The sequence below is a fragment of the Topomyia yanbarensis genome, chromosome 1, assembly GCF_030247195.1.
Source record: "Topomyia yanbarensis strain Yona2022 chromosome 1, ASM3024719v1, whole genome shotgun sequence".
NCBI classification, from domain to species: Eukaryota; Metazoa; Arthropoda; class Insecta; order Diptera; family Culicidae; genus Topomyia; species Topomyia yanbarensis.
This window is the reverse complement of record NC_080670.1, coordinates 36,608,771-36,636,093: the sequence shown is the minus strand read 5'-3', so window position 1 is coordinate 36,636,093 and position 27,323 is coordinate 36,608,771. Positions and strand designations below refer to the sequence as shown.

Below are 27,323 nucleotides of genomic sequence, written 5' to 3'. Positions count from 1 at the left end.
CTTTTGTTCTTCCGACGAGTCACACAATATGAAAGGAAGTGTGTTATCAGACTCGGCATACTGAGTAGATATCGTGACCGATGTCTTCGGTGGCTCGAAATAGCAATCTTCCTCACCATTCTCCCATTAATTTGTTGAAACCAAACAAGATACAATTTTTTTACGAGTTACCGAAAAACATGTTGCTTCTTAAATTTATTTTTGAAAAGTTTCGGGGGGGGCTTTAGCCCCCTAGCCCCCCCTCTGGCTACGTGCCTGTTGTCAGCAATGAAAACGCGTCAGACATTTTGCGTGAGTTAATAATATAATAATTTAAGATGCTGTTGAAGTAGATAATCGAAAAAACTTTATCGAAAAAAGGAAGGAAAAAGAATCCAAGAAAAATGCTCCGAAGCGCAAAACGTGAACGTCGCACAGCTAAGCAACCACAGGAGGCGGAATGCACAACTTCAATTCCACACTCTGGCGATGACGAGGACACCGAAGAAGTCATTTGCAAGTATAGAACCAGATGCAGCGGCTGAAAAAACATGTTTTTTCAACATTTCCTTCCGCGGTTTCATGATTTTTCACACCATTTGCCACTTCCTCATTTTCATACCTGAATGACGTCAATGAATTGCATTTATTATTTGAGTTATAAATTTTTAAATGATCTGCAGAATAAAATCAAATAAAAGTTGAACTATTGATTTTCTAGGTGTGTACATTGTTTTATTTAAATTGAACTTTAAAAAATCATTGTTGTCAAAACGTTACCAGATGTACAACCTTTCCAACGAGTGTTTGTTTGTCAAAATCAGTGCAAAAATACCATAGCACGAGTTCACCAAAATGCTAACCTGCTGGACCGCACTCTACACTGTTAGTTTAAGATTTAGTTTTTTCGTTTATTTTGTTTTCTTTCACTTTTATGCTGACTGTTTTACGTTTTTCTGTTTTTGACTTGTGTTTCGGTTGACTTTCTGCGCGTTTTTCATCTATTTTTGTTTTTCCTTTTGTTATTTCAATTTTGCTTTCAAGAACTAGGTATTCTTTTTCTTCGAAAATAAGTTAGCGTTCGCTATAACCACAGACTAACAGACAGTGTTATCGAAAACAATACTTTGCCCGCTTTAACGGTCGTTTTAAATATATTTGTAGTTGGGACTGGTGCCGCATTTGAAATTATAGCGCCACCGACATATGAACAAACATAAGGGGGATAGAACACTAGTGAAAAATTGTTCCCAAGCCTGAGAGGTAACCAACCAGCAAATAAGTGTTTGGTGGAGCTAGTATTCTGTGAAAATTGCCGGATCGATATTTTTAATGGAGTTTCTTCATAGTATTATGTCTGTTTGTCTGTGCTATTACTTCCGCGCAGGTAAAAAACCTAAATAACAAAAAATTGATTCTTTTCTTTTATTCTATTATATATTTATTTTATTCATTTTTGTATAATTCTTATTTTTTCTTTCGTTTTTGTTTTTTATCCTGCCTCTTTCTTTATTCTTTATTTATTGATTATGTTTTCGTTAACGTTATTTTACATTTGCTTACTTTTTCTTTACTTTATTTTCATCACCTTCTTGACAATTAATGTTGAATCTTGAAACCAAAGCACTTTCATAATCGCATCATTTGTTTTTGTCAGTTTCTGGCTTCTTTGCCATTTTCTGCTGCTTTCGTCTAGTCGTTTTCTATTTCATTTTATTTATTACTTTTTCGTCCTGTTGTTTTATTTATTTATTTGGTTTTTCTTTAACTTCTTTCGTCTGTTTTTCACACTTAATAATTTCATTTTATGCTCTGGTCATACCATTTTTAGTACCTCAGCTCTCTATTATTCTCTTTATTTTTCATCTATTTATGTTGCGATTTATTCTCTTTCTCATTTTCCGTTTTTTTTTTGTTATTATGCTTGTTTACCTTTTCTATTATTTTTCTTGCATATTTTTTTCTGTTTTGTTTTGGTTGCTTTTCGTTAAATTAGATATGGAATTACCGTTTCGAAGTGTTCGCATCAGAACCCGACACTAACTTAGTCACAGGTATAAGGTAGCGCCGGATTGACCGGATTATCCACTAAGGAGAAATATAGCATAGTGCACCTTGCATTGGCCTGCTAAGTTAAACCAAATACTTCGATTCCACTACTTCTCATCATCATAAAATAAACTTCTTTTCTTGCGGGACATCACGCAGGACTAGGACTTTGGTCAGAAACACAAATCGTGCTTTCGTTTTTGGAGATAACATCAACCCGGCACTAGTTTAGACCTGTCACTAGGTTAGTGTCGGATTCTGATGAGACGAAGTCGAAACGCAAATTCCATAATTAGATTAGTTATTGATTTTGTGACCTTAACGCACAAATGTGGTATAAAACAACTTTCTCCTTAGTGGAGAAAAGTTTTTAAACATTTAAAAAAAAAAATTCGGAAAATCTTTTGCAAACATGTAGAAAATCAACATTTCTCAGCCTATTTTTGACATAGCCATCGACATGGAGCATCGACAGAGCATTAAATTTTTGTAAAATATTAAATTTGTGCATTTTTTTGGTAGACTTTGTGAAATCAGTTGACGCCAGGTATATAAAGGCGACAGAGTATTGTTCTGGGAGACGTATTTTTAGGTCGGTTTGGACGAGTGAAACAAAGGTGCATTTTTCATCTGTTTCTGTATTTTATCCATTCTTTTTGCCATTTTCTAAGAAAATCGGTATCCCTTGCCTCGACTTTCGATTCCATAAATCTCCCATAATTTCTATTTCTCCCTATTTTTAATTTCCGTGCCCTAGACATGTGCATTAATGAACTCTCCTGAAATGAACCCTAAAGCTGATGGTAAAATAAGTGTAGAAGCTTCGTCATCGAGGACTCCAATCTTCTGTAAAAAATCATACCCATTGACCTCAGTCGGCCCGAACTTGATCTAATTGATAATCCTAAAAATTCTGCAGATTTCAAAAAATCTGAAGCATAAATGTACAACCGTAACATATATCTCCAAAGATCACCGAGAAAAGCTCAGAATTGTGATATTATGTCTAAAGTAGTAAGGAAGTATTTAATGGTGGACTACCGCCTCTACATGCCTGCCCACAACGTTAAGATCGACGGTGTGATTACCGATTCAAATTCGTCCTGCGTGGATCTATTTAAGCACGCGTTTGGCTGTTTCAAGCATCCCTTGTCCCAATGAGCGTAGATTTTGAATGGAAATCGCACAGAACGAAACAAAATTCCATGTTCCATCAAACTAGTATCGGGTGACATTCGGTGGGTAATTACGTCTGAATTAGACTGAATGCTTGGCACAGAGAACAGACGTTCATCTTCAGCATTCAACTTGTATAAAAATCTCTAGCAGTTTCGAAGGTAGTTGGGATAACCAGGTGCGCTACTGTCGTCATGTTTTTAGTGGCTGAGTTCAACAGAATTGACAGCGGTTATTCCTCTACCCAGTCACACTTGTCCAGAACCGGTTCGGATTTCCAGTATGAATTCCAGCTCAAATGCATGAACCGATAGAGTAGGAATCGGTTGTTTTCTTTGAGCAAGATTCCATTCTGAATCCATTCAAGATTTCGAACCGGTTCCGGAATGGATTTGACGGATAATTGGGATAAGTTGGTTCGGCGCTAGTGCTTATCGTATATTAATTAAAATGTTTACACACGTTTTTTAAATATTTTTGTTCGATCATGGATGACTGTTCTCTGTGCTTGGCATATGGAAACCTAGCTTGCGTTAATTTTTCGACCTTCAACGATATATTGCACATAACTAATATAGTTTCAAAACTCTAGTTCAATCTGTTGATAAAAAGATGAGGTGGTTTTATGCCTGCTAAAGAGAAGGTTTTTCCCTGCTAGCTTCAGGGGGCTTTTCCCTGCTCCAAACAATTAAATGAAACAAAACAATAAAAAATCTCTCATTTGTAATAAAGTATGAATTACACACATAAACTTAGATTAGTTCTCACATACATTCATGGTTCAATTGTCCAAGAAGAAAATATATGTCTTGAAGATCAGCTCATGAAATAAAGAATGAATGAGTGAATTTTATATTTTTGTGAATTATGCCTAAAGTCTATTAGGCCTAACGTATTTATGTCTAGCGTGGCGCACCCAAATCATTCTGCTCTCTTAGCCCAGGAAGACTACGGGTCAGATGAGATTCCTTGTAAAAACTAAAAAATTTCTCTTGAGAGGTCGACGAGTATTATAGCTCGAGGAAGCGGTGACATAAACCCGAAACAAGCAGCTACTGGTGTTAGAAATTTTAGTTCAAAAGAGGAGTTTCCGCGGCTTAATCAAAAATCTTAAATTGCTCAACATTATAACCAGAGATTCAACATTGTGCAGAACCGGCAACTTTGTGATATTGTGGAACTCCTCCCGACACCGAGGAGACGAGCGGTAAAGTTCGCAATAATTTTCGCATGGGAATGGTACGGTCCTGAATATGATATCAGTTCACTCAGTGCCTGATTACTCGTTTTTCTTCTGTTGTATTAATGTTGAAGAGACCGCACGTAAAAAAAATGTTCCCAGATTCGTGCCACCAGGGAAAATCTTGCGAGGAAATTACTAAGAAAGTTTCAGCTGTTACGACAAAGACCGGTACAAAGTCGTCGTATGCTAAATCACAACCGGTTGTTAAACCAACGACTGCGGACTGTGCTTCAACAAACAATAACTCAACAACGATCGGGCTCAGTACGACTAAACCAACTGCCAGTACATTTAAACGAACGGCGAAGCTACAACGATTACACGAAATGCTTCCTAACCAACAAATAACACCACCAAAAAGAATCTGATGCCGATGGAGACCGATCTACACCCGTAAGCACAAGAAACAAATAAGAACATCCAATCGTGACGCGGTATTGATGACGTGATGGACGTGGACGAAAACGCGAGAGACTGCGGACCGATTTACTCTCAAGTTACGACAGCCAAGATAGCTAATATTTCACCGCCAAGGAAAAGGATCTCAACATGCATCAGAAAGCTGCGTCCACAAGACCCGATGGACAGACATTTCGAAAACTAACTTGTAACTAACTAACGGCTCAGTTATGCTAACGCATCGAGTCGTGTAAGTCGTTTATTTATTGTCCGAAATTGGATGATATATTTTTGAATCATTTTCTTTTTATTCTGTGAAGTGACAAAAGTACCCTACTGTACTTAAAAAGTTTCACATGCCAGAAACACAACGAAGTCCAGTTTCACTTTCTTAAAATCGATTTTTTTTTTAAATGAATTTTGCAATTCAATATCCTTTTTTCCTAGCCTAGTTGAATTTTTCCGGTATGTATACCATCGTTATTGCAATCACTATATGTTATCTTTTCTACAACGTATGTCTGCAAGTATAGTTGTTTGTCGGAGTGCACTGGATGCTGAATGGATATAGCTTAAAGCAATAGAAGCAATCGACTAGATTAGGAGTAGCAACAGGTAAAATCGAAAATGCTATAAATTTTCTTTCACCGGCACCGCACCGCCAATCCTAATCTAGTGTTCCATATTCCACCTATCAAAACCGACTCAAGCACCCACCTCAAATCAGCTGGGCGCGGTGCACCGGAACGAACGAAGAGAGCAAAAAAAAATCAAGAGCATCAACAATTGACGAGTAATGAAAGTAAACCATTGCCTCTCGTGCTTGTGCATAAATTTTCCGCACCCCACCTGGTTGTTTTTTTTTCTTCATACATACCACCTAGGTACCTATCGAATCCCGCGAAACCAGATCGTGCACACACCGCGCCGGAGCGCCGTACCTGCCATCGAGTCGGGGCAATTTTTCTTTTCGAGAGTCCGTGCATCGGTCGGTAGTCACGTACGCCTTTGATTTGGTTTTTGTTGACGGACTGACTGATGGTGGTGGACATGTTTGCCAAGGCAAAAGCTACATGTCATAGTGTGCCGAGGGGGACGGAAAGTATCACGCGAGGCGGCAGAAGATCCGATCAAAGTTTCCTGCTTCGGTAGATGGAATAAATTGCGGCTCTTCTTGGGAGCCTCCGGTAGTAAATTAACTTTCTAAGAAATGTTTTCCACGAGTTTAACAGAGTGCTTTTCAAATGTTTTTCCGTTATCGGTAAAACGGACATATAGCTTTAATCGAAACCGTTTTGGATTGAATCGCATCCTGATCTAATAACAACAATGATTTCATTGCATCGCAGATTTGTGTACCACATTTTCGCTGCATAAGCAGTCCCGTTAATTAACCCATCATTAGAGTTTCCACTAAATTCGGCGGAGATAATCGTTTTTGGGAAGTGTATGTACGCAATCGGTCAGTGTTTTGGCGTAACAGTTATTCGCTGGGTTTCGTTATGGGGCTTCGCCAAATCGATCCACATTAGCGTTGTACAATCAATCGATCATCGCTCAACTGTGCCGTTCGGATTGAACTGTGATGAAACAATCAGGGTAGCTGGTGATGATGCTTCACTGAGTGACATCGATAGTGCGCGACATACCTTTCGATTTATCGAAAAATCGAAATCTGTTTTATAACTTTATCTGAAAGTACAACTCCTTGAGAATGGTTTTTCAGATTATTATAGATCTCCGAGAAATCGATCGAAAGTTCCAGCGCTTCCAAGCGCGTTTCGTCTTTGAAGAGCAGTGATAATTTAAAATTTTAAACTCGATTATCTCGAAATGTCGTTTTTCTAAAAATGGTTTTTCCGGTGATCACGATTGCTGAAAAACTACTCAACCGATTTTCTTCATTTTTTTCAATTGATCGTATTTAATTTTTCTCGTACCTCGTACGATTCCTTTTTATGCAAAAAAAATTGTTTTGTAGATAATAATTTTGTTACTATGTTTTAATTGCCGCAAGGTTTTACTGTATCGATTTTGTTGGCTATTTTCGGCAAATTTGAGACTAAGAGAAACGAAAGCAATGAAATTGAAAGACGGATAGGTATTCTTTCGTTTCTCTTAGTCTCAAATTTGCCGAAAATAGCCAACAAAATCGATACAGTAGAACCTTGCGGCAATTAAACCATAGTAACATATAAACTAGTTGGTAAAAAAAAAGTAGATAAAAATTCGATTTCTGCTAGCAGCTGTGTCATTAATTGCTATCAGCCATCCGTGTGTGCGGAACGAAAAAATCAATAAGTAGTTCAATCACAATAGGATCGGTGCGACACCGATAGCTTGGTGTCGATTGAATGCATACGTCACGGCTTGATGCTAGCAGAAAGGGAGAAGAATGATCGCATGGTCGTTCTAGGCGAGGATTTGTGAAGAATTTTTTGCCGGCGTCGGCGGTAAAACATGATGATGAGTTATGTTCTACCATAGACCATGCGGTAGACTTGGGTGCAACGCCCAACTCCTACTCTGCATAAGGCAAAGAATTCTTCACATTTCCTTTCGATCATGCCCATATGAGCCTGCCTAGTTCTAGTTTTCCGTTCTAAGTTTATAACTGATTCGCTCTAGAATACCTATCCGTCTTTCAATTTCATTGCTTTCGTTTCTCTTAGTCTCAAATTTGCCGAAAATAGCCAACAAAATCGATACAGATAATAATTTTTTAATTCATTTTTTAGAACTTAAAGCAGCAATTTTTTAGTAAAAACGTTCTCGAATGCAGGACAAAATTATTATTTATTCCATTAATCGTTAAGGTAAGAGGAATACTCATACGCCAATGGAATTTTTTGAGTTTTGGGATTTTAGTTGATCTATTTGTCTGCAATCTTGATCACCGCAAACCTCTTAAATAAAAAAAGGGTTTTCGGAAAAAAAAAAGGCATAACTCCACCAATTGTCAATATATTTTTATAAACTTATGGTTGTTTATTTCCCTAAAAAAATGTACTACCAAATTACTATAAGTTTGATGTAACGAAATCATTGCTTCATGACTTTACATACATTCAAACTTTCTTGTCATTTTTCTCACAAAAAGGTATGTAACCCCTTAAACCATAAAACCTTAAAACAAATTAAATTTAAAATCTCTGCGTTGGCAATTTTTCCTTTTTCATCTATATTGCTCGTAGAATTAGGTAAAATGAAGTGAAATGTGAAATATGAAATATTTCACTCATCTAAAAAGTTTATTTTTTTACAAAATCACCTCTTAAGATTTCTTTTATAACAATGGTGGTAAAATACAGACGACGAATTTCGCGCCAATTCGAACAAATGTGGACAGCACCCTCTCAGATTTAAATGAAACTTTCTGTACATGCAGACTTTGTCACAAAAAGTCACTTTGCATACTTTGTTTTTCCAAAAATGATCTAAACTGTCTTTTGCAAAGGGTCAAACTTTTTTTTAAGTGGCTATAGCCTAAAAATGACAAATCCTACAAAAAATGTTGTAGTAGTGATTCTCACATAATTAGTCAAATATTTTAATAAATATATTGAAAAAATTCTGCACCGACTCCTACACTGAAAAAAGTCGATTTTAAAAATGTAAAGTCGATTTACTAAAAAAATTTGGACGAAATTTTGTTCCAAAATAGGTAATTATGTTCCCTACCTACCGTCAAAAATTCAAGTTAGGAGCTTTTAAGTTATTTGAAAAAAAACTTTTCCTTGTCCAAACTGAATTTTTTCAGTGTATTTGAATCGAAAACTCAACCAATGAAAGTCATAATCATCTCTGTATCCAATTTCCCAACTGCTAGTTCACTGATACATGCAAAAAGCATCAGTAACGAATTTGGTATATATTCATAACAAACTTTAATATAAACTTTCAAATGAACACAATAAATAATTAACACTAATAGGCTCCTACTTTTATATTTTTTTTAAATAATTAGCACGATGAAGAAGTCGGCCGATAAATCGACACACAATGACCTGCACTGCGAGCCGTGTCAAACAACCCCGCCATTAAGCTGTGAAGCAATGTTTGCAAACACGGCCCACAGCAAAAATCAATTCACATCGACCCGCGAGTCGGCCATACACATAAAAAAGGCCTATAGGCTCTCTCGGCCTCCTCGATGCATTACTATCGAGGCGTAATGCAATGACCATCTTAAAACAATTGTCTGTCAGAGGTTCTTTAGCACTGATGCATGCAATAGGCTTGATAATGTTTGCAATACTTTTTAAAAACAAAAAATGAGAATAACTCAAGAACTGTTCGATATATTAAATTATTCGGTTCAAAAAATGGTCTATTTCTATGATGGTAACAATTTTGTGGAACTGAAATGTTTAAAAATCTTTTTTTTTCGAGTGTCGCCCTACTGTAGTTGTAGAACTAGGTTCTCGGAAGGGTTCCCCGTCAGAATAATACACTACAATTGCAGACGAGACATGCAACGTTGCCCACCAAAACACTGCTTAAGGCTAATTGCAGCGGGCCGTGATTCTGAATGTGATATTCATTGTACGGTTCAGATATGAGCGGGCGTAGAGATTTTACGACTGCGTGTATCATCGCGAATTTGTACGCTAAAGTGTTTAATCGCGTGTGCGTTTGTATGTTTCATGTGCTAGCGTGTATGTATCATCGCGTGTATAAATTCGATTGATAACCGTGTGCTTTTCGCATATTCGCGTGTGTTCTTGGATGATCGCGCGCGAACCGTAAATCTGATACTTAATTTTCTATGTACGGTTTAGATACTAGAAGAAAGTAATATCTTCCATATAACTGAAGTTCCCGGTCATATCCCAATGGAACGTGTTGTCCAGTGGATATGAGATCTTTCTTTTTTAATTGGTTTAATTGAATGCATGGACCTAGTCTGCTGATACCAAAGATTGAAACTTCCGGAAGTGACCGATTCATGATCGTGCGAGCGCGGGAGTTATTAGGTTCAACCTTGAGATCGCGTTTGAGACGATCACCTGATCACCGGGATGTTATCATGTTTGAGAGATCGCGCGTGTAGGTGCTGTGGATGGTCGCGAAGGGCTCAAGCATTTGTACGATAACGGGTCTGTCACATGATCCTTCCTCAGAACAAAATAAGAAAATAATGAAGTAATAATGGAATATTTGTTCAATGACATAAACTCTTTTCAATGGGATTCTTGATTAATAAAAGTATACTTAGTTCCTAAGTTAGACAATATCTTCTCACAAACTGAGTTTTATTGGATTCTGAGATGATTATGACTTTCGTTGGTTTAGTTTCCGACAAAAATACACTGCAAAAAAGTTCAGTTTAGACAAGGAAAAGTTTTTTTTTCAAATCGCTTGTTTCATAAAAGTGCCCAATTTTGGAGGGTATATGGGGAACATAACTACCTATGTTGGAGCAAAATTTCATCCAAATCAAATATGGGTTTTTTAGTAAATCGGCTTTAAATTTTTAAAATCAATTTTTTTTTTCAGTGTAGGAGTCGATGAAGAATTTTTGCAATATTTTTATTAAAAAATTCTACTAATTTCGTGAAAATCACTCCTACAACATTTTTTGTAGGATTTGTCATTTTTAGATCATAGCCATAGCTGAAAATGTCATGGTTATGACCAGTCATCTGGTGACTGGTCGCATGTTTGCTCGTGACATGTACAAGTTGCGGATTCTTGCGACATGTGACACAAGCGCGTGTACTATGACACGATACATTTTCCCCGTGACATGTCATAAAATTTGTACATGTTTCAAAACAAAACTGGTTTGTCAAGCGGCTGTACATTTACTGAACTGTGACATGTATGTTCGTTTGCGAACGGTCGCGACAAGAGAAAAACAGGTTTGCTTGTTATGTGACATGTCGACAATGAACCGGTATTGAAAATGGGTAAAATATTGGATACCGTACTTTGGCGGATAATTGGAAATATAGAAAATGAGATAATTGTATTTCTTTCAACATTTCACAAATAAATATTGTTTGTTATTGCGGTTTAGAGGTGTTGAAAATCAATCGTTTTAGACATTTTAAACGCACACTGGGAAGTAAATGCGTCAAAATCGAAAAAAAATCAACTTTTCACAGATAAACATTGTTTGTTATTGCGAGTTAAGAGGTGTTGAAAATCAATAGTTTTAGACATTTTAAACGCACACTGGGAAGTAAATGCGTCAAAATCGAAAAAAATTCAACTTTTCACAGATAAACATTGTTTGTTATTGCGAGTTACGAGGTGTTGAAAATCAATAATTTTAGACATTTTAAACGCACACTGGGAAGTAAATGCGTCAAAATCGAAAAATTTTCAACTTTTCACAGATAAACATTGTTTGTTATTGCGAGTTACGAAGTGTTGAAAATCAATAGTTTTAGACATTTTAAACGCACACTGGGAAGTAAATGCGTCAAAATCGAAAAAAATTCAACTTTTCACAGATAAACATTGTTTGTTATTGCGAGTTACGAGGTGTTGAAAATCAATAATTTTAGACATTTTAAACGCACACTGGGAAGTAAATGCGTCAAAATCGAAAAAATTTCAACTTTTCACAGATAAACATTGTTTGTTATTGCGAGTTACGAAGTGTTGAAAATCAATAGCTTTAGACATTTTAAACGCACATTGGGAAGTAAATGCATCGAAATCGAAAAATTTTCAACTTTTCGCAGATAAACATTGTTTGTTATTACGAGTTGTTTACTATTTTTTTCCGTCTAACACTAGTTACACTGCTACCACTTGTATTATACATAAACAATTCATTTCTATACTTATTGTTATCATTAAATACGACACATATAGTGTAAAACATAGTTAAGGACATTATACATGCGAGCCACAACATAGCTGCTGCGCCACACACACCCCTCTCCCCTGCCTAACCATGTATCTGACATGAGCAAATATAAAAATACGTTTTTCAACACACTAACCTTGCTGGTGTACCACGAAACTGCTACTTAAGGAAGCTAGAATATTTTTCTATACAATCAATCCGAGTTTTTGACGGAATGCCATCTGTAGCTCCTATTTTGTGCGAAAATATCACCCCTCTTTACTTGGGGTTTCTTTTCAAAACACCCTTCTTCTCGTTTTCATTGCACTGCACTTTTTTCACACACCACTGCAAAAACACTCGCGAAACTTTAATCGTTTACTAACAAAACTTCAAATTTTCTGCCAATGTGCAGATGACCAAAGGAAAATGTTCGGAAACTCTCATTTGTGCGTTTGAATTTTCACTTCAGATTTCAGTTTTTCCTAATGTAAACAAGCGAGTCGGTGCCTAGCAACGTGGCTTCCGCATATCTTCACCTTAACCTTTAAATGCATAACGCTTTTTTAAAACAACATTGCGAAAAACATCACAAAATTATCACAGTAAAGTATTGAAACTGTAAGACAATTTTAACAAAATTTAAAAAAAATTATTTGGGCTTTTGAGGATTAATATGACTCCCATGTTTGGAAATAAAGTCAAATGCAATGTCAATTGATACAAAAAATATCTATTGCACATTTTTAAAAGATTTATTATGTACAACAAGAATGTTGACAAAAACCCATTTGTTGCCAAAATCGGAGTGTGCCAAAATGAGAGCATGCCAAAAACGGAACGTGCCAAAACGGAATCTTACTGTAACACGCAAAACAAAAAAAATAGCGAAATGTTGAAAAAATTTCCATTTTGACGCATTTACTTACTAATGTGTGTCTTAAAAGTCCAAAACTATCGTTTTTCAACTTCACGTAACTAGCAATAACAAATACAAATTTTGTGTGAAAGTAGATTTTTTTCCATTATGACGCATTTACTTTCAAGTGTGCGTTTAAAATGTCTAAAACTATTGATTTTCAAATCCTCGTAACTCGCAATAACAAACAATATTTATCTGTGAAAAGTTGAAAAATGTACACAGGTTCCAACTATGATTCATAGCCATTTGAAAAAAAAATTCGTAAAAAATTTTTGACCCTTTTCAAAAAGCAGTCTAGAACATTTTTGGAAAAACAAAGTATGCAAAGTGGCTTTTTGTGACAAAATCTTCATGTACAGAAAGTTTTACTAAAATCTGATAGGGTGCTGCCAACTCTGAATACGATTTAGCGTGAAATTCGTCAGACAAAAAGTAATAAATTAGTTATCCGTCAGACTTCAGATACAGCCATATGTTCCAACATTAAACACTACGGTCTGCGACCACCAAAGCCCTATGGCATAATTATTATTCCATGAAAAACCAATTCCGAACTGCAAACAATTTCTTATTTACACTTGAAAACCTTTTCAAAAAAAAATGATTGACAAAAAATATCCCCTGCGGAATTGCAACAGCCTGTGTCCGCCACTCCCCCACAATAATAGACCGTTTAAAACAGCCCGAAACGTGCCAGGGAGCTGTGAGTGGAATTTTAATTCGATACCGTTTATCACCAGCCATTGTTTTTGATGTTGTTACTGTCCACTTACGATGCGCGCCTCCCCCGCATTACCCCACCACAAAACCAAACAGTAACGTGTTTTGTGGTCATAAACCTACATTTACTTCGACGGCTACTGCGTGCGATGACCGTGACCGATACTGGGACGCGATGAGCACTTGCGAAGCCGGACTCGGTTTTAGATTCAATTTATTTGGGTTAACTGATTTTTCCGTTGGTGAGTTTTTTTCCGACAGCTTCGTTGTCACGGTCGCCATCGCACCCGGGATACAATGGAAGTTTGGCCGCGTACCGATGTGGGTGTTTCGAGCTTTTCGCTTATTGCCAGAAATGGATAACTAACAATACCAATTTCGGAACTGTAGGAGCAATAGGATAACTAGCCAATCCGGTGACGAAATTAATTGGAATGGTTTATGATGGTGCGGTTTTAATTTAATTGTAATAAGGGAACTGGCTGGCAAAATTGAACGGTTAAGCAAAACGCCCTTTATTAAATATGATGAAATAGTGCACACTTAAAAATATTTACATTAAAGGAAGATACACATAAAAGGAGCGCCACTATTCATTTAAATTCAAATCCTAGGACATTTACCGGATCATCTGATCGCGCATCGACATGCTTCTCATTCGATTAGCAAAAGTCGAATAGGGTACAAAATTATATGCACGGTAGAGCATAGTAAAACATTTTTTTAGTTATCTTCCATATAGTTCATAACAAAATTTGTTATGTCACAGTAAGCTAAGTGTTTTGTGGTCAAAAACCTACTTTTACTTCGACAGCTGCTGCAATTTTGCTTGATCGACACCTTGGGGCGTACATGGGAAGCCACATTCCGTTTTAGATTCAATTTATTTGGGTTACTGATTTTTCTGACGATGAGTTTTTTGCCAGCATCATCGTCACGGTCGCCATCGAAGTTAGAATGCAACGAAAGTTTGGTTGTGCCGATTTTGGCCGCTTGCTTATCGCATATCGACAGAAATGAATATCAACCAACCGGTTCGCCACCGTCACGAGGATGAATATTTTTCGGAACATCTAGGTTATCCGGTAAAGATTAAATTACCAATGAAAATTAAGTTAATTGGATCGATCGGAAGCCAACCTGTCGACGAAATCAATTGGATTGGTTTATGATGGTGCGGTTTTTATTCAATTTTACTAGGAGACCTGGGTTTTAAATGGAACGGGACGGTGCCGATGATTGAGTGGTAAGCGTGACCGCCAACCATTCCAGTTGGTGTGGGTTCAACCCCAGCCAATTCGTTGAGATTTTTCTGAGGTGAAGAAATCTATGGTCACGTTTTCCTTAGGAAGGGAAGTAAAGCCATTGATCCTCTTGTCCATGAGTTGATGGGTCGACATCTAGTCCAGATAGTAAATTCACTTCTCTGGCGTCGGTCTTTGGCTTCGTAGTGAAAATAGGCTGACGGAAAATAACTAGATCATGGAAAAACTAACATATATCCTCCTCCCGTGATACTTGTGGAGTGCGTAGTAATATATACAGTCTCTATCAAAAGCAAGTATCGGACTAACATTCCTCCCCTTTCCTTCCGCGATCTGCGTTCGGGCCTGGCTGACGCCGGTAATATTTTTCGGAATACTCAGGTCAACCGATGATGATTATATTTCCGATGAAAATTGAGTTAATTGGATCGATCGGAAGCCAATCCGGTGACGAAGTTAATTGGAATGGTTTATGATGGTGCGGATTTAATTTAATTGTAATAAGGGAACTGGCTGGCAAAATTTAACGGTTAAGTAAAACGTCCTTTATTAAGATGACATAGTGCACACTTAAAAATATTTACATTATAGGAAGATGCACATAAAAGGAGCGTCACTATTCATTTAAATCCTAGGACATTTACCGGACAATCTGATCGCTTCTCATTCGATTAGCAAAAGTCGAATAAGAAGATATGTCGCTACTCCCAAGCATAATTATCTACTGATTCCCTGTGCAACTTCAGCTAGTCCAAATCGACAACAGAGCAGCAGCCAGGGGTGGTCGCTCAAGGTCAAGCACAAGGGACCTGGGTGTAAAAAGGAACGGTTAAAGCCTTCATTTTAAAAATTAGTGTGAGCACCTGTTGTATAAATAGTTTTTTAATTATTATCCAACATTTTTTTCGGGCTGGATTTAATCCTGCTTTTATTGAATATTAGATTAGCTATATACATAATTCTTGTTAACTTCATAAAATATATTTTATTCCTTCTAAGTATTTCATTGCTTTATTTTCACTATTTGAACGACATTCATTGCATTCGCTATATGCATATGAAATGATATTTTCGCGCCTAATGTAAAACTGCCGAATAACTAATGGTTTCGGAAAAATTCACAAAAATGAGTAGATACAGATCCTTAGAATGAAAATACTGCAATAGTATGGGGAAATAAATTCTATAATGTAATATATTAATGGGTTTTCTTGAACTTAATTTATCACGAGGTTCGAAGCTGCGAAATTATCACGCTTCCATACTGCATTCTCAGCAAATTCTCGCAATTTCTTGAAAGGTGAAAAGTTGGGTCCGTGCCTACTAAGGATGGAAAAGCTGTGCGATAAACTGCTTGTCGTGAGAATGAGCGAATATTTTTTTTTTTTAATGAATTATGATACACTGGAACCTCTATTTACGAACCGAACCGGGGTTTATAAAAAGTGTTCGTTATTTGGGATTTAGTTCACAAAAAAAGTTATCTTCATATTCTAATATAATTTTCGTTCGTAAAAGCAGTTTACAACATTGAATGGTTATATAACTTAAAAACTATTCTGTAGCAAATAGGTAGGTAGGTATGCTTATATTTACTCATTTTCTAGGTATTCCAAGAATTTCCTGGAGCGTACAAGGTTGAGCAAAAACACTTTAAAGTCTTAACAATATGACCATTTTTGGAACGGGCGTGACAAATAGATGACGAAAATCGATAAGTGATGTCATTTTGAAATCCAAGACGACAACCTCAGGTGGATCTAAACTTTTAAAATTTTAACAATGTGTATTTTTGGAACGAGCATGGCAAGTAGATGACGGAAATCAATGTGTGACGCCAATCCCATTCCAAAAATACACATATTGTTGTGGTCATAGAATGTTTTCTAAGCCGAAAGACGCCACTTTCGATTTCAAAATGGTTTCTGACATTGATTTCCTTTATTCACTCGTCAATCATATTCTGAAAATACCCATGTCGAGTTTATAGAGTTTTCTAAACCGGAAGTCGCCATCTTGGGTTTTAAAATGGTCTAAACATCCTTCATCTACTCGTCAAACCCATTTCGAAAATACCCATATTGTTGAGTTCATAGAGAGTTTTCTTACCCAGAAGTCGCCATGTTGGATGGTCTAATACACCAATTTTCTTCATCTACTCGTCAATCCTATTCTAAATATACCCATAATGTTAAGTTTATATAGTTTTCAAAACCGGTTTTCAAAATGGCCTAATACATCAATTTCCTTCATCCATTTATCAATTCAAAAAATACATTCGGAAAATCACTATATTGTTGAGGTTATAGATTAATTCACCACCTTGGATTTCGAAATGACCTAAAACATTGATTTTCGGCTACCAATCTTCAATCACATTCCGAAAACACTCGTATTGTGAAGTTTAAAGAGTTTCCTTAACCGGAAGTCGTCAGCTTGGATTTCAAAATGGTCACGAACATCGATTTCCGTCCTTTACTCGTCAATCCCACTCCAAAACTATCACTATTGTTAAATTTATGGAGTTTTCTAAACCGGAAGACGCCAGCTTGGATTTAAAAATAGCCTAAAACATCGACTCGTCAATCCCACTCCGATAATACCCATATTATTGAGGTTGTAGAGTTTCCCAATTCAGAAGTCGCCATCTTGTATTTAAATTTGGCTTAATTTTTTTGATTTTCGTCATCTACTCGTCAATCGCATTCCAGAAAAAGCCAAATATTGTTAAGTTTATAGAAAGTTTGGCCTAAAACATCGATTTCCATCATCTACTCGTCAATCTCATTCCGAAAATAGCGACATTGTTGAGGTTGTAAAGAGTTTTCTAAACTGGAAGTCGCCATCCTGGATTTCAAAATGGCCTAAATCATCGATTTCCGTCATCTACCCGACAACGCCATTTTGAAACTATCCAAGTTTTATTAGTACACCCAAAACGAATCGTTGAGAGCGGAATTGATTCTGTTTTTTTCGCTCTCAAACTGTGAGCGAAAAGCTCCCAAACGATGCATTAGTGTTAAACCAACCTCATACTTGTGGAATACAATATCGTACCCCATAGCTACACACTTGGGGTTTTCGATTGATTGACACCGGTGTAGTGGATTGCACTGGTTTTGCACTTTCTAGCAGAAGTGTCAATGGAACATACCCAGTTTTCTGCACTTCTACTAGAAAGTGCAAAAACGGTGCAGTTTCAGTGCACTCCACTACACCGGTGTCAATCAATCGAAAACCCCAACTGTTGGCTCATGTACTGCAGGGATAACTTGAATAACACATACCATCGTCTCCATACTGTCCCATTTGTGATCACTGCTGCAATGATGCGAAGTTTATATAGCCCATTCGAACGACTGCTCATTGTGTGTCGTTATGGCATAAGGTGTAAAGCAGGCGTTTTAGCGGGTAGATGTTTGTCGGTTCCAGTATTGATGCTACCCGTTAATCTTTTTTCTAGTAAGGCTTAGTTCCCAACACATACATACAAACAAAATATTAATAACAGCGGGGAAATGGTACAAAGCAAAATGCGTCAATGACGATGCTGAAATACCGACGCGGCGGCGGGATGCAAACGATATTATCTCACTCATCATAAGTGTGAAGCTTTATATACGCCATTATACTACTCCACCAGTGTGTCGTCATGGTACGGGCAATAAAGAGGTGTTTTTATCGATTAGAAGTTTGTCGGTTCTAATCTTGAATCTGATATAAGATTTTTTTACTAGAAGTTTCATGTCACGAGCTATTTATAGCAGCGAAGAAAAGAATGAAACAAAACAAAATGCAATGCAGCAGCAATGGTGATGACATTGCTTGTGGTGGTTGGGTGGGGGGTAATGTAAGGTGTAGAAGAAAGATACGAAACTAAATACTAACAAAGTTTCCTTGTGTGTGAGTGTGTGTCATCGTTTTTTTTGCGTGAGCGTTGCGCTCATCCCGAATTTTGCGCGAACAGCTCAATGTTCAAAAAGGATTGCTTTTGGGAATGAGATTGTGAGCCCAAAAACAGAAAATCTGAGCTCACCGTTTTGGGTGTAGTAGTTAGCTAAGAATATTGTAAATTGTTGACAACTTCACACAGTACTGTTCGTACTTAAATTTTTCTTTCGAACGTGGTTCATAAAAAAGTTTTGTTATTTCGAATTTAGTTCGTAAATAAATCGATTATTACGTTGAAAAAGAGTTCGTAAACGGAGGCTTCAGTGTATTTATTTCTTCATTATTTAGGCAGGGAGCGTGCATCAGAACATCATGCGAACTATGACATAGATTAGAATACGTGGATTGGCTGATTCTGGTCAGAAGAAAATATATCCAAATTCTGCTGAATTATGTAGTTACTACTGATATTCCCATCCGTCACGGCACCGCAAGTTTGACACGCTCTACCGCTGCCTTACCGAGTATTCCAAACGTCTCGATTTTTGGTTCTGGAAGGCGATTCTTTGTCCCTTTGGAGTGCGCATAAGAACTTCTGCTTATGGATCCAACCCTTTTTAGCTCTTCATACAGCGATAAATTGAAAACCGTTTTCAAGCAACATTTGGCATTGCTGTTAAAAGCAATTGAAACCACTGGCGTAGCCCTTGCACTGAACAGTGTGTTCAAAGTAATTTATGTACTGAAAAAGTCCCCTACCTTCACGTGAAAAAAATTAATTCCAGATTTCACCGGTTCTTGCGCACCAATGATATCACTACATCGCATATATTTTGATTTTTCTTTTCATTTTTTTTTTGTTAATGCGGTTTTTACCTCTTTTTCGGATTAAAATTCTAACCTTACGTGCAAGGTTAGGGATCGAACTCAGGTGAGCTGCGTACAAGAAATTCGATATATGCTTGTCCCTTAATTTTCGATATTAGGAAAAATTAGATGTTAAATGCAAGTAAAATTCACGAGAAATAAGTTTAAAATTGATGGTAAGATCGATTATATTCAATTTCATGGCGGATCTCATTAATACAATTGATGGCTGTATCGCCTAATTGTTTCAATTAAGGCAGTACATGGTCGCAAACCTGTGCAAGAGAATGCAGCTTGACAATCAAGTTTAGGTCATTCGAAAAGAATTTAGATTGGGGTATGATTTTATTCCGCGTTTAATGCAGAATGTATACCCAATCCAGCTACAGTCAAGAGTCCATAAAATACCGTTCCTCAGCACATCCTCGCGCGTCAAACTCGCATCGGTGACAACACCATCGATCTCGACCTCGCGAGCGTGGTCGTAGACGTGGTAGTCGATGAAGAGCAGTAAGCAATACCATTTGTTTGCTTTCAACTTGTTTTCGTGACACCGAGTTTGTTCGAGCGGACATTTGCAATATCAGTCACACCAACAAGTCTTTTGAAATCTTCAAATGACAAACCGTGACCAGAACGCGGGCTTGTAAGTTCTACGATCAGGTGCTTTGATGGTGTTTTGATTGACGATGAAATCTATGCCAATTTCAAACCAATCCTGGGGCTCAAATTCTGCAAGGTTATTGGAACAATCAAGTTAGTTTTCGCAGATAAGTTCGCGAAAAAAAAATATCATTTGACAAAGGATCTGTTGCTATGGCAAGAAAACCTGCGTTTTGGTAACGAATAGGACTATAAATACAAACGATACAAGGAGGAACTTTCCAGGGCCTTTCTAACGGTGTTCGTGTGGTGAGAATGCATATGAACAAGGCAATTGGTTCATTAAGCCATATGCTCTTTTCGGTTTTTTCCAATGCAGCTGACCTTAAAGATACGAACTTTTTTTCATTTTTTTGTATGCAAAGTAACAAATAATCTATTTTTTTACGATATTGAATTATCACGACCACACCTTTCATTGAACTACCTTGATCCTTATCTTTTTGCTGGGATAACTGTCAAAAATACCAACCCATGTGGCTGAATTCACTGTCAAGAAAGATCGATAGTGTCAAATGAGAATGTGTTGATTTTTTAGAAAATCTATTAAAAATAATCTTGGAGTTTTAAAGGTTGAACGAATATACTGTTATATTTAGAAAAATGAGCTCAATTGGTTTATGAAATAAAAAGGAATTGATTCTTCATTTAATGACGCAATGCAAGGTTATTGGAACAATCAAGTTAGTTTTCGCAGATAAGTTCGCGAAAAAAAAATATCATTTGACAAAGGATCTGTTGCTATGGCAAGAAAACCTGCGTTTTGGTAACGAATAGGACTATAAATACAAACGATACAAGGAGGAACTTTCCAGGGCCTTTCTAACGGTGTTCGTGTGGTGAGAATGCATATGAACAAGGCAATTGGTTCATTAAGCCATATGCTCTTTTCGGTTTTTTCCAATGCAGCTGACCTTAAAGATACGAACTTTTTTTCATTTTTTTGTATGCAAAGTAACAAATAATCTATTTTTTTACGATATTGAATTATCACGACCACACCTTTCATTGAACTACCTTGATCCTTATCTTTTTGCTGGGATAACTGTCAAAAATACCAACCCATGTGGCTGAATTCACTGTCAAGAAAGATCGATAGTGTCAAATGAGAATGTGTTGATTTTTTAGAAAATCTATTAAAAATAATCTTGGAGTTTTAAAGGTTGAACGAATATACTGTTATATTTAGAAAAATGAGCTCAATTGGTTTATGAAATAAAAAGGAATTGATTCTTCATTTAATGACGCAATTCCCACATACTCAACCGTCACAATTGTATCAAACGATCCCATTTATCAGACAACAATGGTCACGCACCCAGAGCAAACGTGCCAGCTCTGTACCATGGCGCAACTTCTCGGAAAACCCTGTGCAGAAACTGCTAAGGAAAACTCAACCAATTCAACAAAACTAATCCAACTAATATCTCTAAATCAACAACCAACAATGAAGCAAATGCCGATGAAAATTGACACACAATAACGACCCAAAAGAGTAAGGCACACACTAGAACTGTCTAGAAAAACTCTAGAAAGAGAACAGCGGAGACTCCATTTTGGATCGATTGGATTCGCGTTTAGCTGTCAAAAAACGAATCCAATCGAACATTGCCTATCCTTATAACATTGGACGTGTTGCCACACAATGCCGGGGCATACGTTGCCAAAAATGCTATTTTTCTCTCCGCAGTTCTCTTACTAGAGTTTTTCTAGAACTGCCAACCATGACCAGCATCAAAGTAGCACAGATGAGGACATGGACGATTACGATAACGAAGTTAGGCCAAATGACCTTCAAGATGGGCGAACAACGCAGCTAACGCTTCACCGCCAAGGAAAATAATCTCAACACGCAGCAGCAAGCTGCGTCAACAAGATGCTACAAATCAAAAATAAATATTGTTATATTCTTTATTTTTACATATTATAAAATATTAAGTGGTCAGGCTCAGTTATGCTAACGCTTTGAGCTGTGTCAAATACACAGTAAGAAAAAAATGAAGATAATATAAGAATACTATAGAATTAAAATTATATAACCATTCCGTAGAAGGATCGTAAAGGATCAAAGATATAAAATTTACAAAAAAGCGTAATAAAAATACCATAAATACACTGTATTACACTAATTTCAACTACACACATTGATCATAGATAACATACAGATTGCAAAGAACACCGGATGGTATATACACGGTGTTCCTAAAACCGTTATTAACTAAAAAAAATGACCATAAATTTGGCATACGGCATTCGACAGATACAGTATCCAAGCATCTTTTCAGTGAATTTCAAAATGATCCATCGAGGGATTCGAGAGATATGGCGATTTGAAGTTTTATGATACGTTTCATAAGGCTATCAGCAAACACCCACGGGTTTGGTCCAATCTCTATGAACAAAAAAATATTTGTCTTCTTATTTAGTACATTGCATTCAAAAGATATAGTAATCAAGTATATCCCCTGCAAGTTTGGAAATATTTCATTGACGGAATCGAAAGTTATAACGGTTAGGATGTGGTATGCGGTCATAGATGGGTTTTCTACCAGACTTCAAGCGTGAATCCATGTTTGTCCATTGACTATTTAGATCGTTTATACGTGTCGCGATTTTTAAAGGAAACCCTTGCGATTTAATTACATAAATATAATGTACAAATGGTGTTATTGATATGGTGCACTGAAAAAATATGAAAATAGGGTTGTCTACCAAACGTTAAAAATAATGTGTAAATTAAAAAAAAAAAAAAAAGTTGGACTGTTTACTTCAAAAGGCCATATCTCAATGGTATGTTGACTGATTCTAACTATTTTTCATTATTGAACAGGTAGACGTTTCATCGTTAATTTTCATCAAGAAAATTATAAAATAGAGTTGGCTACTTCAAACAATAGACAACTTAATTATCCTCAACTATATGTATTATCACTATTTAGTAAATATCTTTATATTCAAAACGACGACCTATCAATTTCTATACATTAGTTGAATGCAACGAACGCAAACTACAAATCATGGAAAAATAAAACCATAAATTCAATGCATATATTCAAAAATATGAAGGTATTTGCTGATTCAGATCAATTTATGTTATGATACGGTTTTTGTTGGAAATTTTGTACAATCATGATTCGCTGGTTGGGTTGACAGATGATAAAACTGGGGGATGTTATTAGTAGGGGGATAAAAGGAGATGTTATTGATACAAGTTCATCTGCTCATATCTCTAACTATTGTCAGTTTTATTGTCGAATTAAATTTAACATGAGAATTTGGCATTCAGATGTCGACAATGGACCAACTAGCGGAGGTCCAACTAAAAAGCGGCTCCTGTTAAAAATTGCATCACGACTGTGTTAGTTTTAACCTTTCATATATCCATAATTTGTAGTAAACTGCAATTGCAATCAACTAGTATATAAAAATTGATAGGCCGCTATTTTTAATACAAAAATAATCACTAAATAATTATAATACATATAGTTGAGACCAATTATATTGTCTATTTATTTATGTAGACAACTCTATTTTATATTCTTCTTGATGAAAATTAACGATGAAACGTCCACCTGTTCAATAATGAAAAAATAATTAGAATCAGTCAACATACCATTGAGATATGGCCTTTTGAAGTAAACATTCCAACTTTCATCTATTTTTTTTAATTTACACATTATTTTTAACGTTTGGTAGACAACCCTATTTCCATATTTTTTCAGTGCACCATATCAATAACACCATTTGTACATTATATTTATGTAATTAAATCGCAAGGGTTTCCTTTAAAAATCGCGACACGTATAAACGATCTAAATAGTCAATGGACAAACATGGATTCACGCTTGAAGTCTGGTAGAAAACCCATCTATGACCGCATACCACATCCAAACCGTTATAACTTTCGATTCCGTCAATGAAATATTTTAAAACTTGCAAGGGATATACTTGATTACTATATCTTTCGAATGCCATGTACTAAATAAGTAGACAAATATTTTTTTGTTTATAGAGATTGGACCAAACCCGTGGGTGTTTGCTGGTAGCCTTATGAAACGTATCATAAAACTTCAAATCGCCATATCTCTCGAATCCCTCGATGGATCATTTTGAAATTCACTGAGAAGATGCTTGGATACTGTATCTTTCGAATACCGTATGCCAAATTTATGGTCATTTTTTTAGTTAATAACTGTTTTAGGAACACCGTGATATAGCTAATAGATTCCTAGAGCATTCAAAGCATGTTTTCAAGCCTTAATATTTGTTCAGTATAAAAGCCAAACAACTATAGATACTGTCCGCTTTACATTGGTAAAAACAGACTAATGATTACAAAAGCCAAACAACGATTAAAGTGCATAGATACAGGGAATGTAGAAACCCGTAACAAATTACATTAAACTCAGATGCAATTTAGTTTTTCCCCCCAGCTTAGTTTTCAGTTTACTTGCTCCGGATTAAAGTGTTGACTCTAATGCTTCTCGGAAAGTTTTTTTTCCGAGGCAGTACGTGTGTCATTGCCGTTACCCATCGAAATCCAGTTTACATTTCATAAGCTCATATCCTCACAAAAAGTTCAATCTAAAGAAAACACCGCCTACCACCACCACTCGCACAAAACATCTGTTTCTTCACAACACTCGTGCTATGATATCATCCGGCGGTTGGCAGATTTTTTGTTACTTCTTGTTAGTTTTCTCCGCCGTCACTTCTGCTGTAACGAGCCGTTTGTAACCAAGATACAGTAAAAGAAGGGTGGAAACATTGGTCGTGTTTGAGTGCGATAATTTCAAACTTGTGAAATAATTCATCTAACCAATAGAAACGAAACTTGTAAAATAAATAAAAATGTCAATGAACATCGCGGCTAGACCCTCAAAAGATAAATATTTGCATCACTATTTTCTGGTTTGCCCCTTCACATTTTCCTGTTCGTTCTTAAAACACACAAACGGCACTTACAACATGTGAACACCCCTCGCACTACACCGTGGTTCAAATTACGTTGGCATCTCGTGAAAATCGAATTATGAACTTTTTTTGTTCTCCACCGCTCAACACCTGACTCTCATCTCTTGGCATCGTTCAGCCCGAGCGTGTTTTTCTCGCGAGCTTTACTCACTGTCGCTTTTCCTTCTATTTATCACCAAATTGAATAATCATTTATCTTTGTGCGTCCTTCCTTTTTCCCTGACGCACTGCGGCTGAACGGAGGACCGACTCGTGTTTTGTTTCGTAATCGAATTTAATTTCCCGCACCATTTACACTGCACTTTTACCGGCCCGGCACCTCACCCACACAACACCCGCTTGAACGATGGTTGCTAGGTTGTCGTTTGGTTCGTAGGTTGGTTGGTTGGTTGGTTGCTTGGTTGGCTGGATCGGTTAACTGGACTTACCTTTAGCACGCGTTCACCGTTGCTTGGGGCACGACTGAAGAACTAACCACCGGTTGAGCCTGGCAGGCAAAAAGCTCCGACTTGCAACGAGAGCGAAAGTGAAATGAATTGTCGAAAGTTTAACCCGTTTGGTTTTATATAAATATCATATGTATAAGTTCGCAAATAGCGGTACCAGCGTGGGACCGGGTAAATCCAAAGTTTTTATTTTCTCGGCCCGTGCAATATCGCTTTCTGTGTTCTGTCCGGGGGGCACGATGAATCAACATGCTGGTTAGTCTCTCCGGCGATGGTACTTCAGTGGGGTGAGATGAAGATAGTTGCTTCTCCCAAGGTTCTTTCTCCCGCCACTCGTTGCGTGAATCGATTTAGACTTGGTGGTTACCGGCGGAGGCGACAGCGTCAGCGGCAAGAGGTGCAGTGTTTTGGATGGTGTCACTGCCAGAGTCGAACTTCGGGGAATGATTTAAATTTTTTTATGGAAATAAATTAATCTAAAGCTAGTGTTATTATTAGCATTTTCGGTAACTTTCTTAACATAATAACCATTATTATCATCGAAATAATGCATCTCAACAAGTTCTAGAATTCTTTCTTTGATTCCATTAAATTATTTTGTAACCCGAGACAGTTGGAGCCGGAGCCTAAATCAATATTTAGCGGATGGCTTCAGCGCCACTCCCGAAGGAGACCATTCGCCTTGTTCAGTTTGCCCAGCTATTGAGACCCCTCCTACGGGCGGGTACCATTTGTTTCTGAGTTCTGGCTCCAGAATGGTCCAACTGGACTCAGGTACCTTGATTACCAGTCTGAAAACATTCGCTAGAAATCAACAACAGTATACAAAGAAGGCCTCAGACCGGTATAATTAATTAGCTCTAACGCTTTTTATCATCACGGGCAAAGATCTACTCAAACACAAGGTCCCCAATCGTGGCCGATTTAGGAAAGGTTGAGTCGAAGGAAAAAGGAGTCAACTCTGCTCGCTAAAAACGGAAACGACCGAAAATCGTGAAACTGCCTACACCAGAAAATACCAAAAAAAGTTTACTGCAAAAAAAAAGTTTAATCACTTCAACTCATACTTCGCTTACAAAAAAATATTTATTTCACATTTCGGGTCTCGAACCCAGGTCTTCCAACTTGCTAACTAATTTCCTCGCAGCGCGCTAACCAACATGGTCACTGCCTATCCTGTCTCTCTCCCTTCCCAAAGCATATCAAAAATCTAACTACCTAACGTGGTGTTCATCCGAAAATGAGTGGCTCAACTTACGGTGCGTGCATATACAGTCGGCGTGTTTGCGTGTAATACAGCGATTTCATCGCTGACCTAGGATTTTCACGGGGTGGGAAAAATATAACCGCCGAACAAAAAAACTGATAATCGGGTTTCGAACCCGGGCTTTTTGAGCTTGTCACCAAAACGCTGTCACTTAGCTCACTGAACCGGCATTTGCGGTTTTAAACAAAATTGATCATGCGCATGTAAAAAAAATGAAATGAGTACTCACACTACCATGGTTTTACGTGGGTCGCTCGAAAATCCAGTCCGCTGGAGATGCTGATCCGGTTGCCACAAACGATTTGCCCGGTCGTTTGCTGGCAGAGTCTGACCTGATGGAGGTCACTGCATTACATGTTTCCCACGTGGGTTGATCGATAGTCGGTGCCCAGCAGCTGGACGTATGCTGGCAACGACGCTGCTCCCTAGCTAGCGCGAATTTGACGGTCGTCGCTCTTCCGGATGGTTCACCGGGAACTTTGTAGCTAGATGGCGGGTCAGAAGCGGTTGCTGACGGATGATGATCGGTGTGACGGAATGCTGCAGCTTCAAACCTTAATTCGGGAATACCGACTCTAAACCACTGCTTCGATATGCGGGAAGCCACTTAACTTGTACGAGTTAGAACTATAAAACCACACCGAGGTGCGAGAAAAAAAC

General features: G+C 37.3%; 1 protein-coding gene across 2 annotated transcripts in view; it reads right to left on the bottom strand.

The window, feature by feature from the left end:
• The window catches only part of LOC131677380 (uncharacterized), a 57,532-nt gene extending 31,779 nt beyond the window's left edge, over positions 1-25,753 (bottom strand). Inside the window, exon 1 of one of the 2 annotated variants that reach the window (XM_058957168.1) lies at positions 25,379-25,753. The gene's annotated coding sequence lies outside the window, so the exon portion shown is untranslated. Of the gene's footprint in view, positions 1-24,941; positions 25,078-25,378 lie in introns of those variants that run through there. The other variant, XM_058957169.1, reaches the window with a different exon arrangement.
• Between the last annotated feature and the right edge of the window lie 1,570 nt (positions 25,754-27,323).